Source organism: Schistocerca piceifrons, chromosome 2 (genome assembly GCF_021461385.2).
Source record: "Schistocerca piceifrons isolate TAMUIC-IGC-003096 chromosome 2, iqSchPice1.1, whole genome shotgun sequence".
Taxonomy (NCBI): domain Eukaryota; kingdom Metazoa; phylum Arthropoda; class Insecta; order Orthoptera; family Acrididae; genus Schistocerca; species Schistocerca piceifrons.
The window spans coordinates 136,522,182-136,545,165 of NC_060139.1; positions in this window are offsets into that span (position 1 = coordinate 136,522,182).

A 22,984-nucleotide genomic window follows, 5' to 3' on the forward strand; every position below is an offset into this window, starting at 1 on the left:
TGTATGAATAAACGCAGATCAGCAACACAGCAGCTATCTGCAAGAGCTGCAAAAGACGCTGCAGTTGATAATGGACTTTTTCAACATCTTTTGTGAGGAAATGTGCACAATTAAAGGAAACATTAAATCACAATGTTTCATTTACTCTCACCTGCATTTGTCTAGTTCCCCATTGCTTTTATTTGTGTCCTTAGAAAGTGTAAAGAGTACTACTATTTTTTTCAGGATCACTAATACCACCACCCATTGAAGCATTTACTTTTCCTCCTCACTCACCCTGGTATATACATGAGGAGTAAGAGGAGAAATATTTGTTTTTAGGTTTTAAGGTCTAAGAACTTTTAAGGTGAGCAATGGTGAGATCTTTTCTGCACCACTGGTAAAGAGAGAAAGGGAATTACATACAAAAGAGCATAAAGTAACATTTAAGAAACGAAGAGTCCTAGGCCATGAGAGACTGTAAATGAAAGACGGTATTCCTAGTCCTCTGTTGACCATTGTCACAGATAATGTGAGTTTTCATTTATAACATCTTCCACCTCTCAAGAAGTTTCCCTCCTCCTTGGAAAGAATCAATTTCAAATAAAAATTATGCCACATGTGAAGCAAAATAATTTCTAGCTACATACAGAAAAAAGAAGCAATAATTTCATGATTACCATTGTTTCTGCTATGTTTTCCAAATTTCTTTGGAAGTTTTACATAAGAATGAGAATTTCTCTTAAGCTGTTTAAGACACACTTTTTGCTTTAATTTCTTTTTATGTTTATTACTCTTCCTTTTCTTTTCTGTTTTAATATGTACTTCATCTGTTTCATCATTAACCTTCAAAACTTGGCTGGTATTTGCATTTGTGTCCAAAAGAGTCACAATGCTCTTGACACCTAAGAATTTAAACATTGCTTAATAAGTTATATTTGAAATCATAGTAAAAACTGTCTATATATACTACAAATCTCTAAAGAGCGTTGCTATAACTAATTCTTAAAACTCAAAGTATCTGCTTTGGAATGAAAATAAAAATGAATGTAACACAGGTCAAAAAAGAAAAAGAGCACATCAACTTACAAACAAACACAAATACTGTCTGAACAGGCCTTGAACTGCTGAAAATGGACCACCTGAAGCATACTGACACACAAAATGAATAATACATTGAATACTTAGCTTACAGAATTTTTAAATTGTTCTTCCTCAGGATACAGAAATATGCTAGGGATTCAACTATTTTCATCTTGTCATTTTTTTCCAATTCAGGTGCCTGTAAGTCCTCCAGTCAGCTTTTTCTTCTGTGGCTAGTCAGTAAAAAGTAACTCTGTCTAAGTATCATTAAAATAAAACTAATATTCACAAGAACTGCATGTTATTCACATTGTAAAAGATGTCAGCATTGATGGTAGGCCGCACACTATCATTATGGCCTTTTTGCAGTTAGTGAACTTGCAATTACTTTCCCATGACCTAAACAGGGAAGCCAGAGGCAAAGGAAGCACTCATATTGTCAATTTACTTCTCATTTGTCTCCAGCAACTCCACCCAGTGATTGACAGGAAAAAATGACAGATAACACACATGCAGAGATGAAGGCACATAAACATAAATCACTGAAATACATCTTTTGTATGTCAAAGACTGACACAGTGATGTTAATCCACACCACACAGTACCATGTAAGCTGATCTACAGTAGTGGTACAAACTATAATCACAGCACAACATAGCATATATGAGTGAGGAGGCAAGGAAGACTTAGGACACAGGACGGTCGCACAGGCATATATTAAGGAAAAGAAAGGACATCATTATGAAGTCTTGAATCCTGGAATAGCCATTGGGGTATATACTCATAAGTTGGCAAATTAGTAAAGGATTGGTATTTATTTTCCAAAAGATATTATCAGTCCTTTCGCAGAAAGTATTACTAGATTTAAACATATGGATCACAAATGGAAAAATGTCTGAAAATGTGGAAATTAGTATAGTTGTGAATTTAGTAATAAGTACTAAGTTTAGTAGTAAAGCATAATTGTGAAATGGTAACTGCCGTGTCCCCATGTTCATCCTAGGACAGCAACTACTCCACAACACCATCTTAACTGGCAGGTTGCCATACCAACAGCATCCACTAACAGCACCCTAAGACTGACCTGCTTATAAGCAAATCAGCTGATGTACTCACAAGGACATAACAACATATTTACAAGCTAGCCTGTGGAAGGCTTCACAGAAACCAATACTACAAGCATCACCACACACAGTGACTGCATTGCTACCAGCAGCACTACAATCAGAGGATTATTTGCCAAATGCTGGTTATGTTCCCACCAGAGGACAGATGAGTAACCTTCAGCCTGGCAGCTAGCAACCCAGTTCCATTCACAGAGTCAAATGCAGATCATCACTACATCAGGACATACAGGAGCATCCAGGCCATCATCAGCAGGAAGCCATCACTATCCTCATAGACCCCTGCTTCGTTCGACTCCTAGTTGGACTTGGACTCAATAAGAAACTTCCTGTTCATTAGATTCAGTGATTTACTCACTGAGGGACTTCATCAATCAACGATGATCAACTATTCCATTGGGACTTGATCAAACAAATGAACTGTTATTATACCAGTGAGTAGCTCACAGATATTGCATCTGCACCACTGTTGTGTTTTGTTTAAAATCTGGGAATCTCAGTTACACGTTGTTCCCCTATGGTCCCAACATATAATGGCTACAACCACAACATATAATGGTGATGAGGAATACTGGAGCTAAGTTTCATCCCAACATTTAATGGTGACATAAATGTTTTAACTTTAGTGGTCCTATTCATTCCCAGTGTGCCCACTCCATCAAAATTCAAAATGCATTCCCCCTCCCCCCCACAGTCTGACTTCCCCTGCATTCATGACAAGTGCTATTTTTCTCACTCATATACAACTATCCTTATCAGTCACTCTTTCATATCAATATGGCAATGCAGTCTTTGGACATGTCAGCACAGTTACTGCTTTGCTTACAGCCCTACAATGAGTACAGAGCTATTCTTGCAAATCTTAGCCTGCCCACATACTGCCCCACCCCAGGTAAGGATGGTGTCACTTCCACCATTTCTCAGTTTCAATGAAAAATTGGAGCCACAATTCAGCTTCATTACACAGTTGGAACAGCATTTTGTGGGCTACAACATTCGAGATGACACTCATCACAAATCTTTTCTGCTTGCTTACTCTGGTACTTAAGTGTATCAACTTCTTCAGCTATTTCAACTAGTTTTAGATACTAGTGTACTAACATATGTTCAGTTGATGGGGCAGCCAATAGCCTACTATGCTTTGTGTAAGTTTCTCAGTCCTAATATGCAGAGCAAACAATCTGTAACATCCTCCATGACATTATATGATTCCCTGCCAGTCCTTGCTCAAGCACTTATTGTCTAGAACATGACATTCCCAAGACAGTAACAATTCAGGACACCAATTCCTTACTAAGAATTTTCAGACAATTGTGGTGATTCATTTTTCTTACCCCATTATCAACTTGCCTGCAATGTCACTGGAGGTAACAAGTGGTTTTGTGGTGGTTCTGAAAAAAAGTAGCAGCTTCCGTAGCAGATGCATCCCTAGGGTCTATGGAGTCCTCTGATACATCAGAAGTACCATCAGATGCAACATCTCTGGCTGAGGTTCCCAGTCATCTGTTTTTCTGAAGGCATACCATTTGGGATGTGGACCAATCAACACACTGCACATCAGACACTCTTAGCCTCCAAGAATTAAATAGCATCAAAATGTTGGTTATTTTGCTGGATTATTCTGTATCATTGACACTTTTTTCAGTGGTGAGCGCTGACAACAATGAGTTCATGGGAGGGACCAGTGGTGCAGATTCAAGTTCTGAGCTGATGATTCACTGTATCATTCAATGACCAGAGTGGTGCTTCACAAGCCTGCCACTGAGGATTATGCTTCTTCGGCAGTTCCCTGAGTTTTTGCCATGTCACAGACATAGGACCATGGCCATGTCCACCCAGTGGGCCATGTCACTCATGTTCCTGGGGTACATCACAAGCAGTACGCATACAGACCGGTACTGTTAAGACAGTTTTGTTCGAGGGCCTGTTTCCCAGTTGGATGGTCCTATCGCAGGTACTTCAAAGCACAAATTAGTGGAATGCACTCCCACTCCTTTCTTTCCTCAAGGACCAGGCCTTGCTTCCACAGGTCGTGCAATATTACATGACCATACACATCTCATGGACTTGCACCATTTTCAGGGAGAAGGATCAGCAGAACCCAGCAGTCCATCTGATGGCTAACACACTATGACATGCTTATACATTCAACCTCAAAGGTCTCCTTGGTTGACCATGGGAACCCATCACTGCATGCAAGGTTGCTATTGCTGTTCACTGGGATGACACAGAAGGGTGACAGGCAACCCTTCACTGGTTCTTTAGTTGCTCCCTCATGGAAGTTCAAACACAAATTCTGGCCCATGCCAGGAAGCATCCCCATTGCCAATATCTGCAATCTGCGATCTACATCTACACCTACATGAATACTACATAATCCTCCTTGTGGTGCGTGGTGGAGGGTATCCTGTACCACTACTAAACATTCCCTTTCCTGTTACACTCACAAATACAATGAGGGAAAAACAACTGTCTATATGCTTATGTATGAGCCCAAATTTTTTGTGTCTCCTGTGGTCCTTATGCACGTTGTACACTGGAGGTGACAGAATTGTTCTGTAGTCAGCTTCAAATGCCAGTTTTCTATATTTTCTCAATAGTGTTCCTCGAAAAAAATTTCTCCTTCCCGCCGGTAATTACCATTTGCGTGTTTTCTAAACCTACCAGTAACAAATCTAGCAGCCTGTTTATGAACTGCTTCAATGTTTTCCTTTAACCTGGCCTGGTATGGATCCTAAATACTCAAGCAATACTCAAGAGCAGGTCACACTAGCATCGTATATACAGTCTCCTTTACAGATGAACCACACTGTCCTAGAAACCTCCCAATAATCCGATGTCAACCATTTGCTTTTCTTACCACAATCCTCACATGCTCATTCCATTTCACACTGCTTTCCAATGTTACTCTCAATTATTTAAATGACATGACTATATCGAGTAAGACACTACCAATCCAGTATCCAAACATTGTGTGTTCGTTTTTCCTACTCATCCACATTAATTTACATTTTGCTACATTTAGAGCTAGCTGCCATCCATGATTCTGGATGCCAAAGACTCTACGATTTTTCTATCAACAAATTTGTCATGAATTGTTCCTGTTTGAGTGAACCTCAGCTTTCCCCGTGCTCATAGATAGCAACTACTCAACAATGTAGCCTTGACAGACAAGTTGCCATAGCAATCAGTATCCTCTACCAGCATCATAACACTCAATGATGTATTGTTGTTGTTGTGGTCTTCAGTCCAAAGACTGGTTTGATGCAGCTCTTCTTGCTACTCTATCCTGTGCAAGCTTCTTCATCTCTGAGTAACTACTGCAACCTACATCCTTCTGAATCTGCTTAGTGTATCCATCTCTTGGTCACCCTCTATGATTTTTACCCTTCACGCTTCCCTCCATAACTAAATTGGTGATCCCTTGATGCTGCAGACTGTGTCCTACTAACCAATCCCTTCTTCTAGTCAAGTTGTGCCACAAATTCCTCTTCTCCCGAATTATATTCAGTACTTCCTCATTAGTTACATGATCTACCTCTCTAATCTTCAGCATTCTTCTGTAGCACCACATTTCGAAAGCTTCTATTCTCTTCTTGTCTAAACTATTTATCGTACATGTTTCACATCCATACATGGCTACACTGCATACAAATACTTTTAGAAAAGACTTCCTGACACTTAAATCTATAATCAATATTAACAAATTTCTCTTCTTCAGAAACACTTTTCTTGCCATTGCTAGTCTACGTTTTATATCCTCTCTACTTCGACAATAATCAGTTATTTTGCTCCCCAAATAGCAGAACTCATCTACTAATTTAAGTGTCTCATTTCCTAATCTAATTCCCTTAGCATCGCCTAATTTAATTTGACTACTTTCCATTATCCTCATTTTGCTTTTGTTGATGTTCATCTTTCAAGACACTGTCCATTCCATTCAACTGATCTTCCAGGTCCTTTGCTGTCTCTGGCAGAATAACAATGTCATCGGCAAACCTCAAAGTTTTTATTTCTTCTCCATAGATTTTAATTCCTACTCCAAATTTTTCTTTTGTTTCCTTTACAGTTTGCTCAATATACATATTTAATAACATCAAGGATAATCTACAATCCTGTTTCACTCTCTTCCCAATTGCTGCTTCCCTTTCATGCCTCTTGGTTCTTATAACTGCCATCTGGTTCTTGTACAAATTGTAAATAGCCTTTACCTCCCTGTATTTGACCCCTGCCACCTTCAGAATTTGAAAGAGAGTATTGAAGTCAACCTTGTCAAAAGCTTTCTCTAAGTCTACAAATGCTAGAAACGTAGGTTTGCTTTTCCTTAACCTATCTTCTAAGGTAAGTTGTAGGGTCAGTATTGCCTCACATATTCCAACATTTCTACAGGATCCAAACTGATCTTCCCTAAGGTCAGCTTGTACCAGTTTTTCCATTTGTCTGTAAAGAATTGATGTAAGTATTTTGCAGTCGTGATTTATTAAACTGATTTTTCGGTAATTTACACACCTGTCAACACCTGCTTTCTTTGTGATTGGAATTATTATATTCTTCTTGAAGTCTGAGGGTATTTCACCTGTCTCATACATCTTGATCACCAGATGGTAGAGTTCTGTCATAGCTGGCTCTCCCAAGGCTATTAGTGGTTCTAATGGAATGTTGTCTACTCCCAGGACCTTGTTTAGACTTAGGTTTTTCAGTGCTATGTCAAATTCTTCATACAGTATCACCCCATGTATTTCATCTTCACTTACGTCCCCTCCCATTTCCATAACATTGCCCTCTAGTACATCGCCCTTGTATAGACCCTCTTTTTACTCCTTCCGCCTTTCTGCTTGCCCTTCTTTGCTTAGAACTGGTTTTCCATCTGAGATCCTGATATTCATATAAGTGGTTCTCTTTTCTCCAAAGGTCTCTCTATCGCTGCTTAGCCATTTTGCACTTCCTGTCGATCTCTTTTCTGAGACATTTGTATTCCTTTTTGCTTGCTTCATTTACTGCATTTTGTATTTTCTCCTTTCATCAATTAAATTCAATATCTCTTCCATTACCCAAGGATTTCTACTAGCCCTTGGCTTATTACCTACTTGATCCTCTGCTGCCTTCACTATTTCATCTCTCAAATCTACCCATTCTTCTTCTACCGTATTTCTTTCCCCTGTTCCTGTCAATAATTCCCTAATGCTCTCTCTGAAACTCTCTACAACCTACATCTACATCTACATGGATGCTCTGCATATCACACTTAAATGCCTGGCAGAGGGTTCATCAAACCACCTTCACAATTATCTATTATTGCAATCTCATATAGCATGCGGAAAGAATGAACACCTACATCTTTCCGTATGAGCTCTGATTTCCCTTACTTTATCATGGTGATCATTCCTCCCTATGTAGGTCGGTGTCATCAAAATATTTTTGCATTTGGAGGAGAAAGCTGGTGATTGGAATTTCGTGAGAAGATTCTGCCGCAGCGAAAAACGCCTTTCTTTTAATGATGTCTAGCCCAAAACCTGTATCATTTCTGTGACACTCTCTTACATATTTCGCAATAATACAATATGTGCTGCCTTTCTTTGAACGTTTTTGATGTACTCTGTCAGTCCTATCTGGTAAGGATCCCACACCGTGTAGCAGTGTTCTAAAAGAGGACGGGCAAGCATAGTGTAGGCAGTCTCCTTAATAGGTCTGTTACATTTTCTAAGTGTCCTGCCAATAAAATGCAGTCTTTGGTTAGCCTTCCCCACAACATTTTCTATGTGTTCCTTCCAATTTAAGTTGTTTGTAATTGTAATTCCTAGGTATTTAGTTGAATTTACAGCTTTTAGATTAGACTAATTTATCGTGTAACCGAAGTTTATTGAGTTCCTTTTAGCACTCATGTGGATGAATTCACACTTTTCATTATTTAGGGTCAACTGCCACTATTTGCACCATTCAGATATGTTTTCTAAATCATTTTGCAGTTTGTTTTGATCTTCTGATGACTATATTGGTTGATAAACAACAGCGTCACCTGCAAACAACCAAAGACAGCTGCTCAGATTGATTCCCTAATCGTTTATATAGATAAGGAACAGCAAAGGGCCTATAACACTACCTTGGGTAACGCTAGAAATCACTTCTCTTCTGTTTTACTCAATGACTTTCTGTTAAATACTACAAACTGTGACCTCTCTGACAGGAAATCACAAATCCAGTCACATAACTGAGACTATATTCAATGAGCACGCAGTTTCACTACGAGCCGCTTGTGTGGTACAGTATCAAAAGCCTTCCAGAAATCCAGAAATATGGAACTGATTTGAATCCCTTGTCAATAGCACTCAACACTTCAGGTGAATAAAGAGCTACTTGGTGTGTCACAGGAAGAGATAATTCATAATGTTCGAACACAATATAAGTTCTAAAATCCTGCTGCATATTGACGTTAACGATATGGGCCTGTAATTTAGTGGATTACTCCTTCTACCTTTCTTGAATATTGGTGTGACCTGTACAACTTTACAGTCTTTGGGTATGGATCTTTCGTCGAGCAAACAGTCGTATATGATTGTTAAGTATGGAGCTAATGCATTAGCATACTCCGAAAGGAACCTAACTGGTATACAGTCTTGACCAGAAGACTTCCTTTTATTAAGTGATTTACGTTGGTTCACTACTCTGAGGATATTTACTTCTACATTACTCATGCTGGTAGCTGTTCTCAATTCTAATTCTGGAATATTTACTTTGTCTTCTTTTGTGAAGGTGTTTTGGAAGGCTGTGTCTAGTAGCTCTGCTTTGGCAGCACTGTCTTCAATAGTATCTCTATTGCTATCGCGCAAAGACGGCATTGATTCTTTCTTGCCACTAAATACTTCACACATGACCAGAATCTCTTTGGATTTTTAGCCAGTTTTTGAGACAAAGTTTCATTGTGGAAACTGTTATAGGCATCTCGCATTGAAGTCCGCACTAAATTTTGAGCTTCTGTAAAAGATGACCAATCTTGGGGATTTTGCGTCTGTTTAAATTTGGCATGTTTGTTTCATTGTTTCTGCAACAGTGTTCTAACCCGTTTTGTGTACCAAGGAGGATCAGCTCCATCGTTTATTAATTTATTTGGTATAAATCTCTCAATTGCTGCTGATACTATTTCTTTGATTTTAAGCTACATCTGGTCTACACTCTCTCAGGAAGGCATCAAGTGAATTTTTATCTGCTTTTTTGAATAGATATATTTTTTGCTTATTTTTCAAGGATTTGGGGATTACAATGTTTAATCTTGCTATGACAACCCTGTGTTCACTAATCCCTGAATTGGTTTTGATGCTCTTTATTATCTGAGGATTATTTGTTGCTAAGAGGTCAAGTGTGTTTTCACAACTGTTTACTATTCGTGTGGGCTCACGAACTAACTGCTCAAAATAGTTTTCAGAGAATGCTTTTAGCATAATTTCGGATCATAGTTTATGCATACCTCCAGATTTAGACATGTATTTTCGCCAACATATTGAAGGTAAATTAAAGTCACCACCAACTATTATCGTATGAGTTGGGTATGTGTTTGAAATCCAACTCAAGTTTTCTTTGAACCTTTCAGCAACTGTAACATCTGAATTGGGAGGTCGGTAAAAGGATCCAATTATTATTTTATTCCGGTTGCCAACAATGACCTCTGCCCATACTAAGTCACAGGAAGTATATACTTCAATTTTGTGAGAAGTTAAACTACTTCTAACAGCAACAAACATGCCACCGCCAACTGTGTTTAGCCTATCCTTTCGGTTCTTTCAGTTTATCCAGGTCCCATCTTCTTAAATCCCCACCTCTTTGCAGTTTCTTCAATTTTAATCTATAGTTCATAACCAATAGATTGTGGTCAGAGTCCACATCTGCCCCTGGAAATGTCTTACAATTTAAAACCTGGTTCCTAAATCTCTGTCTTGCCATTATATAATCTATCTGAAACCTTCCAGTGTCTCCAGGCCTCTTCCATGTATACAACCTTCTTTCATGATTCTTGAACCAAGTGTTAGCTATGATAAAGTTATGCTCTGTACAAAATTTTACCAGGCGCTTCCTATTTCATTCCTTATCCCCATTCCATATTCACCTACTACTTTTCCTTCTCTTCCTTTTCTGACTATCGAATTCCAGTCCCCCATGACTTAAATTTTTGTCTCCCTTCACTACCTGAATAATTTCTTTCATCTCATCATAAATTTATTCAATCTCTTCATCATCTGTGGAGCTATTTGGCATATAAACTTGTACTACTGTGGTAGGTGTGGGTTTCGTGTCTATCTTCGCTACAATAATGCATTCACTATGCTGTTCATAGTAGCTGACGCATGCTCCTATTGTTTTTATCCATTATTAAACCTTCTCCTGCATTACTCCTATTTGATTTTGTATTTATAACTCTGTATTCACCTGAACATAAGTCTTGTTCCTCCTGCCACCATACTTCACTAATTCCCACTATATCTAACTTTAACCTATCCATTTCCCTTTTCAAATTTTCTAACCTACCTGCCCGATTAAGGAATCTGACATACCACGCTCCAATCCATAGTACACTAGTTTTCTTTCTCCTGATAATGACATCCTCCTGAGTAGTCCCCACCTGGAAATCTGAATGGGGGACTGTTTTACCTCCAGAATATTTTAGCCAAGAGTACACCATCATCATTTAACCATGCAATAATGCTGCATGCCCTCAGGAAAAATTAAGGCTGTAGTTTCCCCTTGCTTTCAGCCGTTCACAGTACCAGCACAGCAAGGCCGTTTTGGTTAGTGTTACAAGGCCATATCAGTCAATCATTTAGACTGTTGCCCCTGCAACTACTGAAAAGGCTCCAGCCCCTCTTCAAGAACCACACATTTGTCTGGGCTCTCAACAGATACCCCTCTGTTGTGGTTGCACTTATGGTATGGCTATCTGTATCACTGAGGCACGCAAGCTGTCCCACCAATGGCAAGGTCCATAGTTTATGGGGGAGGGCGGGTAGGGGGAGCGGAGGAGGGGGGGATGTGTATACTGCTTGTAAATAAATACATCAGACAACATACATATGGTGATTAAAGAGTTTACTAGCTAGTCTGTGGAAGGTTCCATAGAAACTTGAGGCACCAGCATCATCACAGACTATGCCTACATCACCAGTGGCAGCATTACTATCAATGGACTATTTTCCATATCCCAGTCAAGTGCTGCTTGAGGTCAGGTGAGTATGGATTATTTTCCATAATATACTATTACTGATAATAATTAATATTTGTCCCCCAGCGAAAGAGGTGCATTACAAGATGAAACAGGAGATATGATTCTGCGTGAAGAGTTTGACAGAGCACTGAAGGACTTAAGTCGAAACAAGGCCCCAGGAATAGATAACATTCCATTAGAACTATTGAGCTTTGGGAGAGACAGGCCTAACAAAACTCTACCATCTAGTGAGCAACATGTATGAGACAGGCGAAATACCCTCAGACTTCAAGAAGAATATAATAATTCCAATCCCAAAGAAAGCAGGTGTTGACAGATGTGAAACTTACCAAACTGTCAGTTTAATAAGCCACAGCTGCAATATGCTAACACGAATTCTTTACAGATGAGTGGAAAAACTGGTAGAAGCCGACCTCAGGGAAGATCAGTTTGGATTCCGTAGAAATGTTGGAACACGTGAGGCAATACTGACCCTACGACTTATCTTAGAAAATAGATTAAGGAAAGGCAAACCTACCTATCTAGCATTTGTAGACTTAGAGGAAGCTTCTGACAATGTTGACTGGAATACTCTCTTTCAAATTATGTAGGTGTCAGGGGAAAAATACAGGGAGCAAAGGCTATTTACAATTTGTACAGAAACCAGATGGTAGTTATAAGAGTCGAGGGACATGAAAGGGAAGCCGTGGTGGGAAAGGAGTGAGACAAGGTTGTAGCCTATCCCTGATGTTATTAAATCTGTATATTGAGCAAGCAGCAAAGCACAACAAAAGAAAAATTCAGAGTAGGAATTAAAACCCATGGAGAAGAAATAAAAACTTTGAGGTTCGCCAACGACATTGTAATTCTGTCAGAAGAGACAGCAAAGGACCTGGAAGAGCAGTTGAATGGAATGGACAGTCTCTTGAAAGGAGGATATAAGATGAACATCAACAGAAGCAAAATGAGGATAATGGAATGTAGTCGAATTAAATCGGGTGATGCTGCAGGAATTAGATTAGGAAATGAGAGGCTTAAAGTAGTAAATGAGTTTGCTATTTGAGGAGCAAAATAACTAATGATGGTCAAAGTAGAGAGGATATAAAATGTAAACTGGCAATGGCAAGGAAAGCGTTTCTGAAGAAGAGAAATTTGTTAACATTGAGTATAGATTTAAGTGTCAGGAAGTCATTTCTGAAAGTATTTGTATGGAGTGTAGCCATGTATGGAAGTGAAATGTGGATGATAAATAGTTTGGACAAGAAGAGAATAGAAGCCTTTAAATGTGGTGCTACAGAATAATGCTGAAGATTAGATGGGTAGATCACATAACTAAAAGAAGAGATATTTGTGGCACAACTTGGCTAGGAGAAGGAATCGGTTGGGGGGCCATATTCTGAGGCATCAAGGGATCACCAATTTAGTATTGGAAGGCAGTGTGGAGGGTAAAAATCATGGAGGGAGACCAAGAGATGAATACACTAAACAGATTCAGAAGGATGCAGGTTGCAGTAGGTACTGGCAGATGAAGAAGCTTGCACAGGATAGAGTAGCATGGAGAGCTGCGTCAAACCAGTCTCAGGACTGAAGACCACAACAACAGCAAACAACATAAACAAGTAGAATAAAAACTAGTTCTTGTGTCTTGCACTCAACACTGAAGGCAATAATACTAAACAATACAATAAAAATCTAAAATGTAAAGAGATATGTGTGCACTAATTGACTAAACACAACTGCATAGCACTCAAGCAGACAACAAAGAAGTAAAATATTGATCCTGTTCTGGTAGTTATTACAATTTTTTCTGTGTCACATAAGGTTAAACTTCAGTTTTTGTGATTCATATCAAGAATTTAATCTGATATGTAAACCATAACAATTAAACAGAGGGATATGTCCTACATATGAAGTGGGGGAAAAGAAACAGCTGCAAAAGCACTGAATGATACATTAATTAGAAAATAACACTGAATTTATAACTACTGCAACATTAAAAGGATTCTTCTTCGAGAGAATCAGGAAATGGAGGGAATAAGATGTACAGTTAGTGACAAAAAAGGGTAGTGACTCCAAACCTTGCATCAAGAGAGACATAAGAGTGGGGAAGGAGTTTAGAGAAACAATGAACTAAAATCAGGATACATATCTCACAATATCAATAATGAGAAGCTGGTAACTGACAGGTTAAAACTGAGAGTTAATCAGTAATGAGTAACTGGTAACTGACAGGTTAAAGTTGAGGGTTAATCTAGATACAAAATTCAAATGGAAGAAGAGATAAAGAAAGATGGAAAAAGTGAGAAAAAGGTAATTGGTACAAAATGGGGGAGGATAATGAAAGGAAAATATATGAATTAAGGTAACAAGCTGTAAAGAAAACATAAAATGTAACGAAATAAGGAAGACTCTACAGAAGACTAGAGAGACATGAGACAAGTAAATTCTGAAGAGTTAATTTCCAATACCAAACTCTGGAAATATTGGAGACTGAAGATGAAAATAATACAAGTGGTTATGCAAGAACATGAGTCCCAGCTGTTTAATTTCATAGCAAGCTCACCAACAATGTGAGTCATGTTGTTATAAACAGGTTTCGGGTGACCATTTACTCTGCATATGAGTCTGAAAGTGGTCACTCCAAGGGAAACTGCGGGTGAAACTAATCAGTCAGTGAGCAGATCACATACATACTCAACAGATCATCATGAAGTTTGACAGACTAGGAATGTGCATGAGGTACCTAAATACATTCAAGAATATGAGAAATTTGTATATTATGCAAATTTGATGGACTGTAGCTATTTTTTTTCTTTCTGAAAAACGTGAAAAGGAATCTATGTTCTGACACAGCAACTGAAAAAGTCCAATATTGTACTGTTATATCAGATGCATATTTCTCTACAGTTCTGGAATAAGGCTTCATCTTAAAGTCAATCACTAAACAGATTTAATTATATACCAGAATGTCTGAAACTTAGAGGGAGCAAACACTTACCAGGTGTAGAAATATGAAACCATTATTTCCCTACAGACAATGCCATCCGTCAATGTAGGGCCTGTGAGACTGCGTAAACACACAATAACCTAAGTTCCAAACATTGGTATCTGTTTCAAACCTGTAAACATGTCAAGTTTTGTGCCTACAAACTATGATTTGTGAACAGCATTGGTTTTCAGTTATCATTTAAAGAAAACTGCTGCAGAATCGCATTGAATGCTTGTCAGAGCTTTTGGCGAACACACTCTTGGGAAAACACAGTGTTTCAAGTGGTTCAAAAAAACCAGAAGTGATGATATTGATCTGAGAAATGACGAGCATGGGAAACCACTGAAAAAATTCAAAGACAATGAATTGCAAGTCTTATTGGATGAAGATGATACTCAAACTCAACAGGAACTTGTGGAATAATTGGATGTGAGGCACAAAGCTGTTTCTCTCCAGTTGAAAGCTATGGGAAAGGTGCAGAATGTGGGAAAATGGGTTCTGCATGAACTAAATGAAAGACAGAAAGCAAATTGAAAGACCACATGTGAAATGCTGCTCGTCAGATACGAAAGAAAGTCGTTTCTCCATCGAATAGTGACAGGTGATGAGAAATGGATATATTTTAAGAATACAAATGTCATAAATCATGGATGAATCAAGGCAAACCGTCAACATCCACCGCAAGACCAAATTGCTTTGGAAAGAAAGCAATGCTCTGTATTCGGTGGGATCAGAAGGGTGTCATCTATTATGAGCTGCTAAAACCTGGTGAAGCCATCAGCACTGATTGCTACCAACAGAAAATGATCGATTTAAATCAAGCATTGCATGAAAAATGACTGGAATATGGAAAAAGGCAACACAAAGTCATATAGCTCCATTATAACAGCCTATCACACAAGCAAAATGGGCCAGAGAAACAACTGAGGCATTCAGTTGAGAAATACTAGGGCATGTGGCTTATTCTCCAGACTTGTCTCCATCCAGTTATCATCAATTTGCATCACTGGGACACACTCTCAATGAACAATGCTTCACTGAACAATGCTTCAATTTTTAAGAAAATTTATGAAAATGGCTTGCTGACTGGCTCACTTCGAAAAAAGAACTGGTTTTTTGGTGTGGCATTCATAGCCTGACAGAGAGGTTGGAGACATATGTAAACAGCAATGGAGATTATTTTGAATAAAATATTGTTTATCAGTTTCAAACAACAGATGTGTAATTATTGCAACCAAGTTCTGGTTTCATACTTCTACACCTGGTAATATGGAAAGGACGGTAAATGTGAAAGTAACAAGGCCATTGATTCTCACTTGGTTTTTATGTGGAATCATACAAATAAACATTAGACAGATGAACACCAATAACAAAATAGTAAAGTGTGCTTTGAAAACAGCTTGAAACAGGAAGGATTTATAGTGGTATGTGATGTACCTTCTGTCAACGAGGAACCACCTCAGGGGATACTGGCAGTGTACCAGGCACCTGTTCCATAAACTGCATGTCAACAGACTCCAGGGTATAATATAGGACAAAATACAAACATTTCAAAATGAACAATGGGGGCAGAAACTCACAGGGCTAGGTACCACATGCCCTGGCATGTGGAAGCTAGCCAGACACTTCACCAAGGGGAAACATTACATTCCCACTCTACAAGAACCAGACGGTCCAGCCTATTCTGCAATGGAGAAGGCAGAGCTTATGGCCACAATACTTGCAGCATCTTTCATGCCGAATCTGGCTCCTTCACATCCAGTATTCACACTTGTAACAGACCAGAAGGTTACACGACTTGTAGTCCAGCCTTGTGTAACGAAATCAGACACACTAGTACAAATGAAATTACTTGGGCTATCAAGCATGCAAATGCTAGGAGAGCCCTTGGGCCTGATCACATTCAAAACTGTCCTCCAGGAGTTCATGGATAGAGCTGTAGAATATCTTGCACACATAATGAATGCCATCTTAAAACACCAACACTTCCCAGACTTTTGGAAGGCAGCCAAGGTCCTGATATTCAGGAAGCCAGAGAAAGACCACCCCCTCCCACATAATTACCAACCCATCAGTCTGTTGTGCTCCCTCAGCAAGACTGTTGAGAAGATAATACTAAAATGCATCACTAGGCATCGCCAATGACACCCTAAGACTGGAGCAATTCAGCTTTAGAAATCACCACTTAACAACACAACAACTCCCCTGCATAGTCGTACATATAACACATGGCTACAATATGAACAAAGCCACAGGGGTTGTGTTCCAGGACATTAAAAAAGCTTTCAACCATATCTGGCACGACAGCCTTACAAGCAAACTAAGCGAAGCTGGTTTCCCAGATGGACTTGTATGTCTCATACACTCATATCTCATGAACAGGTGTTTTAACACTGATGTGCAGGGCAAACAATCAACACAACAGGGTATCGAAGCTGGAGTACCTCAGGGAAGCATCCTGTGGCCCATCTTGCTCAACTTGTACATTAATGACTTTTCAGAAACACAAAACATGACATTAGCCATCTATGCAGATGACACATCCATCCTTGTGCAAAATTTGAAACCGTCAAACGTAAATTCACAAATACAGATGGCACTCAGAACTGCCAGCCTGGGTTGGAACGATGGTGTATTAAAGTAAAATATCGACAAGCACTATGCAGTTCTGTTCACATGCAGACTGAAACTACTGTGCATACATCAGCACTGTAGGCAGGTAACACTACATACATGCCCAATACGTTTCCGTGAGGAAGTCAGATATCTCAGTGTCTGGCTGGACCAGAAACTTACCACATTGAATATATTGCCAACAAAGTGCATGAGAGGCTCAAACAACTCTACCCAATGCTCAACAGGGAAAGTATACTGAATAGGAGGGTGTCGAGACCCATGTACATGACACTGATTAGAGTTCCGATGATGTACGTAGCTCTCATCTGCGGATTTGCAGCTTCTACATGCCTGCGGATCACACAGAACAAAGTGCTATGCATCATTAGCAATGCCCCACATTACACATGGTGTGCGTGTGGAGGGGGGGTTTCTAAAAAAAAAAACTTCTGTCACACCCTGCAATGTTGCAGCGTGGTCTGCCAAGTATAGGTGTACACCGTCACCAAAATTTGGGCATATTTAACAGTTCATTTAAACAAAATTTCATTAGTGAAATATTAAATGTTACAAAAATCCTTTTATGTGCTGACCTGGGCCTCTGTAAAGAAAAATCATTTGATGTCTCCCCTTCAGTTTAAATAGTGCCCTCCAAGTTCAGTCTGAAGTGAAAGATGTAATGTATGTCAGTTCATGTTGCTGAATGCTGCTGAATGGCAAACTGTGATGTCAAGATTTGTTGGAGGTCCTTCCGGCTACACTCGGGTCTCAAGTCAGAGAAGAAAGGAGGCCAAAATTTCTTAAACAAAAATATGTCAACATTAAAACTGTGTTGGACTGTGATTCAAATCTAAAATCTTGCCTATCATGGACAATGCTCTCACCTGCTCATGAGCTGCCCCCACAGCTTTGCTTCTACCAGTACCCCATCTTCTACCTTCAAAATTTCACAGAAGTTCTGGCACACCTTGCTGATCTAGCAGTCCTGCTTGAAGGATACTGTGGAGAAACAGCTTAGCTATAGCCCAGCTGATGTTTTAAGAATGAATCTGTGCCAATGGGGTGCAAGTTTCACTTCAACTGGTCAGTTTGCAAGAGCACTGCCTGCAATAGGCAAGGCCAGGTTCAAGTCCTGATCTGGCACACAATTTCCACCTGGCAGAAAGTTTCAAAGTAGCATGATCTCTGCAGCAGAGTTAAAGATTCATTCTGGAAAATATCAAAATTGTCTGAAATCCAGTTTTGCCCCAAATGGCTTATGTAGGACAGTGTCTTGACTTGCCAGAGAACATATGAATTTCCAGACAGCACTGTTCCCATCCATGACTTCACAACATTTTAAATAATGTTCACATAAACTTTTTTCGTGACAGTTTCCTTGTTTTTTAAAAACTGTGGGCCATGCAATAAGTATCACTGGACACAAAATCACAGCATCATTTTTCCATGACCACAGAAGCAGATTGGTGCAGGATTCACTTTGTGACCTTGTAGTCTCAAAGAACATTTGTCTTACCTTCAACATGTATGATTTGTGTTTATATAATTCCCATCAGTTCGACCCATTCTTAATTTCACTACAACAATATAATATTGGCCAGTGGTTCCAACAATTTCCTCAAATTCAATTAAATCAGTGCTTAAGCTTTTTCAGTAACTTCGGGCATGCTTACGATGCAGTATTTCAATGACACTTTGTCACCAGTATATTGGAATCTTTGCTGACTATTCTGAAGCTCACTGAATCTCCACAATATCATGATATGTGAATTTCATGCATTTAAAGATTCAAATTTATCTGCCACACAGGATGCATCCTGAAGCTCTTCAACAATTGAGGCTATTTTATCTTACTTAGGTCTTTGTTCCAAAATCTTGGCCACTTTTGAGATCAGAACTGTTTGCTAGAAGCAGTTAACAGTCCTATTCATCAATAATTACCTCTGGCAGAAGAATAATGTGGTGGAAAATTAAAACTCAAATCTGTTGTGATTTTGACGATGGAACCTGCACAAGTACAACACTGGGTCTCCAGTAAATCTCACTCTAGGTGATCTAAAAATGATTTTCACAAGAAAGGACAGTTATACCTTCATTTTTGGTGTAGCTGGACACAAAACATTATTACAAATACTTTACCTTTTGAACAGTCTTTCACTTCTATTTCTTGTTGAAATAAATTATTTGGTGAGCTTTTATCTGAAATTAGTGCTACACATTGTGGCTGCTCTTTGCCAGTGTCACCTTTCCATGGACAACCTACTGGCCCATTTCCTTTAACAACATCCTTCAATTTCTTCTCATATATTACATCATCACAAAACATGCAGTCTTCATTCCTAATTTCATTATGTACATCCAGGAGCCGCCTCCTCTTTTTTGACAGTGATATTTTCATGTCTGATGATTTTTTTAACTTAATTTTGAATTTTTCATTATTTCTTACTGACTCTGTCATATCATATAATAATTACTCCACCTCAAATGTTTTCAGAGTTTGTATGGAACTATGACTGCAGCTCTTTAGTTCTTCACTGTGTCTTCACCTGTAAGAAAATTATAAATGGACATTACTAGAATGAGCTTAATTAAAATGGTCATTAAAAGGCTGCCATATTTTTGAATTATAGAAACAAAAGCAAAAAGTTAAATATGGAAAATTAACTGTTGACATGCATACAATTGAAAGACATCTAAGTTACCTGGGGTCAACTGCCACTCATTAAAAATTTCTGGTGCAAAGACGATATTTAAGATAACATGTTTCAAACCAGTGGAACTAATAATAATTTCTACAAAAGCTAAACAAATGTAAAAGTAAAAAAGAAGAAGAAAAAGCTGCCAAACACGATATAAATATGTTGTGATTGTGGTTTTCAGTCCGAAGACTGATTTGATGCAGCTCTCCACACTGATCTATCCAGTGCAAGCCTCTTCATCTCTGCATAAATACTGCAACCTAAATCCATCTGAATCTACTGACTGCAATTAAGCCTTAGTTTCCTTCTGCAATTTTTACCCTCCATATCTCCTTACATCACCAATATGGTACCCATTGCAACATCTGTGGTTCTTCCTTTCGTCTGCCTGCCACCATTACCAGAGCCACATCATTAAACATTGCATATGCCTTACACTATCTGAATGCTACCCTGAACTCAATCCTTCTCACATTTGTACACCAAATGTTAGCAGTCAAGAGTGGTCGGATTTAGATGGAGCAATTTTTTGGCCGTATATGACGATAGCATTATAACAAACATCACCACATGGGTGTTTATTTTGTAAGATCTGCACATCAATCACACTTAACAGTTTTGATAGTGGTGGGCACTATCTATTACTATCTCAGATGTAGAATCAATCACACAGATCCCACACCTACAACCTTCCTCCTGAGGGCTTATATTAATAGTGTCGCCATCCTTGAGGAAGAAGCTTAGCTTTTGAAGTGTCACAGAAGGAGTCCTATAGGTGTCATATGTGCTATAGGTATGTGAATAAAAGAGTAACAAGATGTGTCCATAAATGAACTATGAAAAATCAACTAGTTCCAGGTACAGTAACAAAGAGAATTCGGAGGGCAAAATTCTTCAAAGAGGGAGGAGTGTAATGGTGCAAGCCTAAGCAAGAGGGCTCATCACTGTACATAGGACACTTGTAGCAATATGCTGGCACAGCATTATGCCATGGCACCTGCTGGGCACCACCATCTGGCTGCTGGTCAGTGCCCATCTGATTATCAAAACCAGGGACACTTCGGCATATGACATCGTAAATTTGTGGCAATAGCACCACAACAGACCAGTTTTGGTGTGTATAAATATTGGCCATCTGGTCGTATTGGTAACTGAACTGATGAGGTACTAAGTTGGCAATCAACACAGTGATAACCTTCGCCGTGGCGCCACCACCATTCCAACGCCATCCTGACAAGAGTGCCTGCCAAAGGGTCCACATGCCACTGGAAGGGCTGAGGGTAGAAATGAGTCCTACCTAGCTACCAATCTAATGGGTCTTGGTTTAGTTTTGGTTTAGGGCACAAAAAAAACAACTGGGGTCATACACACCCATCAAAACTACAGAACACGAAGACTGAGAGGAGTTAAAAAATGACTATATGTCAGTCCCAACTGACATAAGAGAAGACAGCTAAAAATAGGTACAAGGGCTAACAAAGACACCATACAGAAACAGAGGTCCAAAACTAAAAATTAAATGGCCTTCGCCATATTGCTTTGGCAGATAAAAAGTAAAACGTGGTTGACAGCCCACACGTCATTTGCTAAAACGGCCGATAACTCAGATGGCAAACCCAAGGGGGAATGTAAACAGTTACAAAATGGGCATTCAATCAGGAAGCGGTGGACGGTTAAGACTTGGGTGCAATGTGTACAAAGTGGTGGGGCAGCACCACTTATCAGATTACGAAAACTAAAAAGGCAGTGCCCAATAAGCAGCCTAGTTAAAATTACCTCTTCCCGGCAGGGGGGCCTAATAGGTCGGAGCTTATTCCTGTGAAGGAAGGACCATTGGCAATGCCAAAGGGACACCACCCCCTGACAAACAGCACACAAAGAGATCATCGGGGGGAATATAGGAACTAGAGGGCTGAGGTACAAGGACTGCAGCCTTGGCAGTAGCATCAGTAGCCTCATTTCCTGGCATACCAACATGACCAGGAACTCACATAAACATCACACTGCCTCCACCAAGAGTGAGCAAGTGACATTTTTTCTGGACCCACTGCACTAAGGGATGGATGATGTACAGTGCACATAGACTTTGAAGGATGCAGAGTGAGTATGAGCAGAAGACACAGCTGAGAAGGCCATATCGCAGGATATACTCCGTAGTCTGATACAGGAGAAGACGTTGGTTGTAAATACTGAGCCATGTGCCAGAAGCCAATATTGAAAGACATGGGTGTCAATGATGAAGGCACATCGGGTGTATTTTTCCTTCTTTTCCTGCTGTTGTTTATTTTGTAAGATTTGTGGTGGGTCTTACACCAGCACTAGTGGGAAGTTGCATCCCTGGCCGATCTAACAGGGCAATTTTGCTGACCCCAATACATCGCCAGATGCAATTAGTATTACCTTTATCCTCTCTTCTCAGAGTAGGTTTTTGGGGGGCTAGGTCTTCCACGCCACCTCCCTGTCGATCCAACTGCAGTGACGATTCCTGGAATGCTTCCACAAGTTCTCTCTACTAAGCTACTAAATAAATATCCACACTTCTCACAAACAGGGATATATTTTGCCCCACATTTTCACTATTACTTTTCACAACACCAACCGCTCTTCAATTGTTCATTATGTGCTTGTTGGTGCATCATTTACTCCATGGCTCTCGGATTCAGGCACTTGCTGCACCCTGGCACAAATGACTTTCGGATGGCCAGTGGCTGTAACACCATTTTTACTGGTCCCCTTCTAACCGGCTCCACCACTTCTCCACATTCACTGCATACAAGAATGGAAAACACACAGTTTCCCTTTCCCAATACATTTATAATTATTCAGTTTACTCATGAGCATCTCTTGTCAACAGCTTTCCAATGGTGTGTTGGGATGTTTACAAATATCCGGAAACACTACACACTCCTGACCCTACAGTCAGTCCAAGAGGCATCAGTGTAAACAAAGGTACTATCACGAAGTTCCATGCGAAGGTCATGAAACTGAAGGCGATAGAACAAGGCTGGAGTAGTGTCCTTAGGAAGCGAATGAAGGCCAAGGTTAACACGCCGCTTCACGAAGCCACAATGGTGAAGGGTTCACACCTACTGGGAAAGTTGTAGGTAATGCGAAGTTAAGCTGCCATAGCAAGTGCTGAAAGCAGACTCCAGGAGGAACAGAGAAGAGGGATATTCCACATACTGGTGATCAAAGGAATCATTGAAGGAGGCGGCATAGGATGGGTGGCCATGCATGGCAGACAAATGGTATGCATACCTGCTGAGGAGAAAGTCACAGCAGTAGAACAGTGATAGTTCAGCAG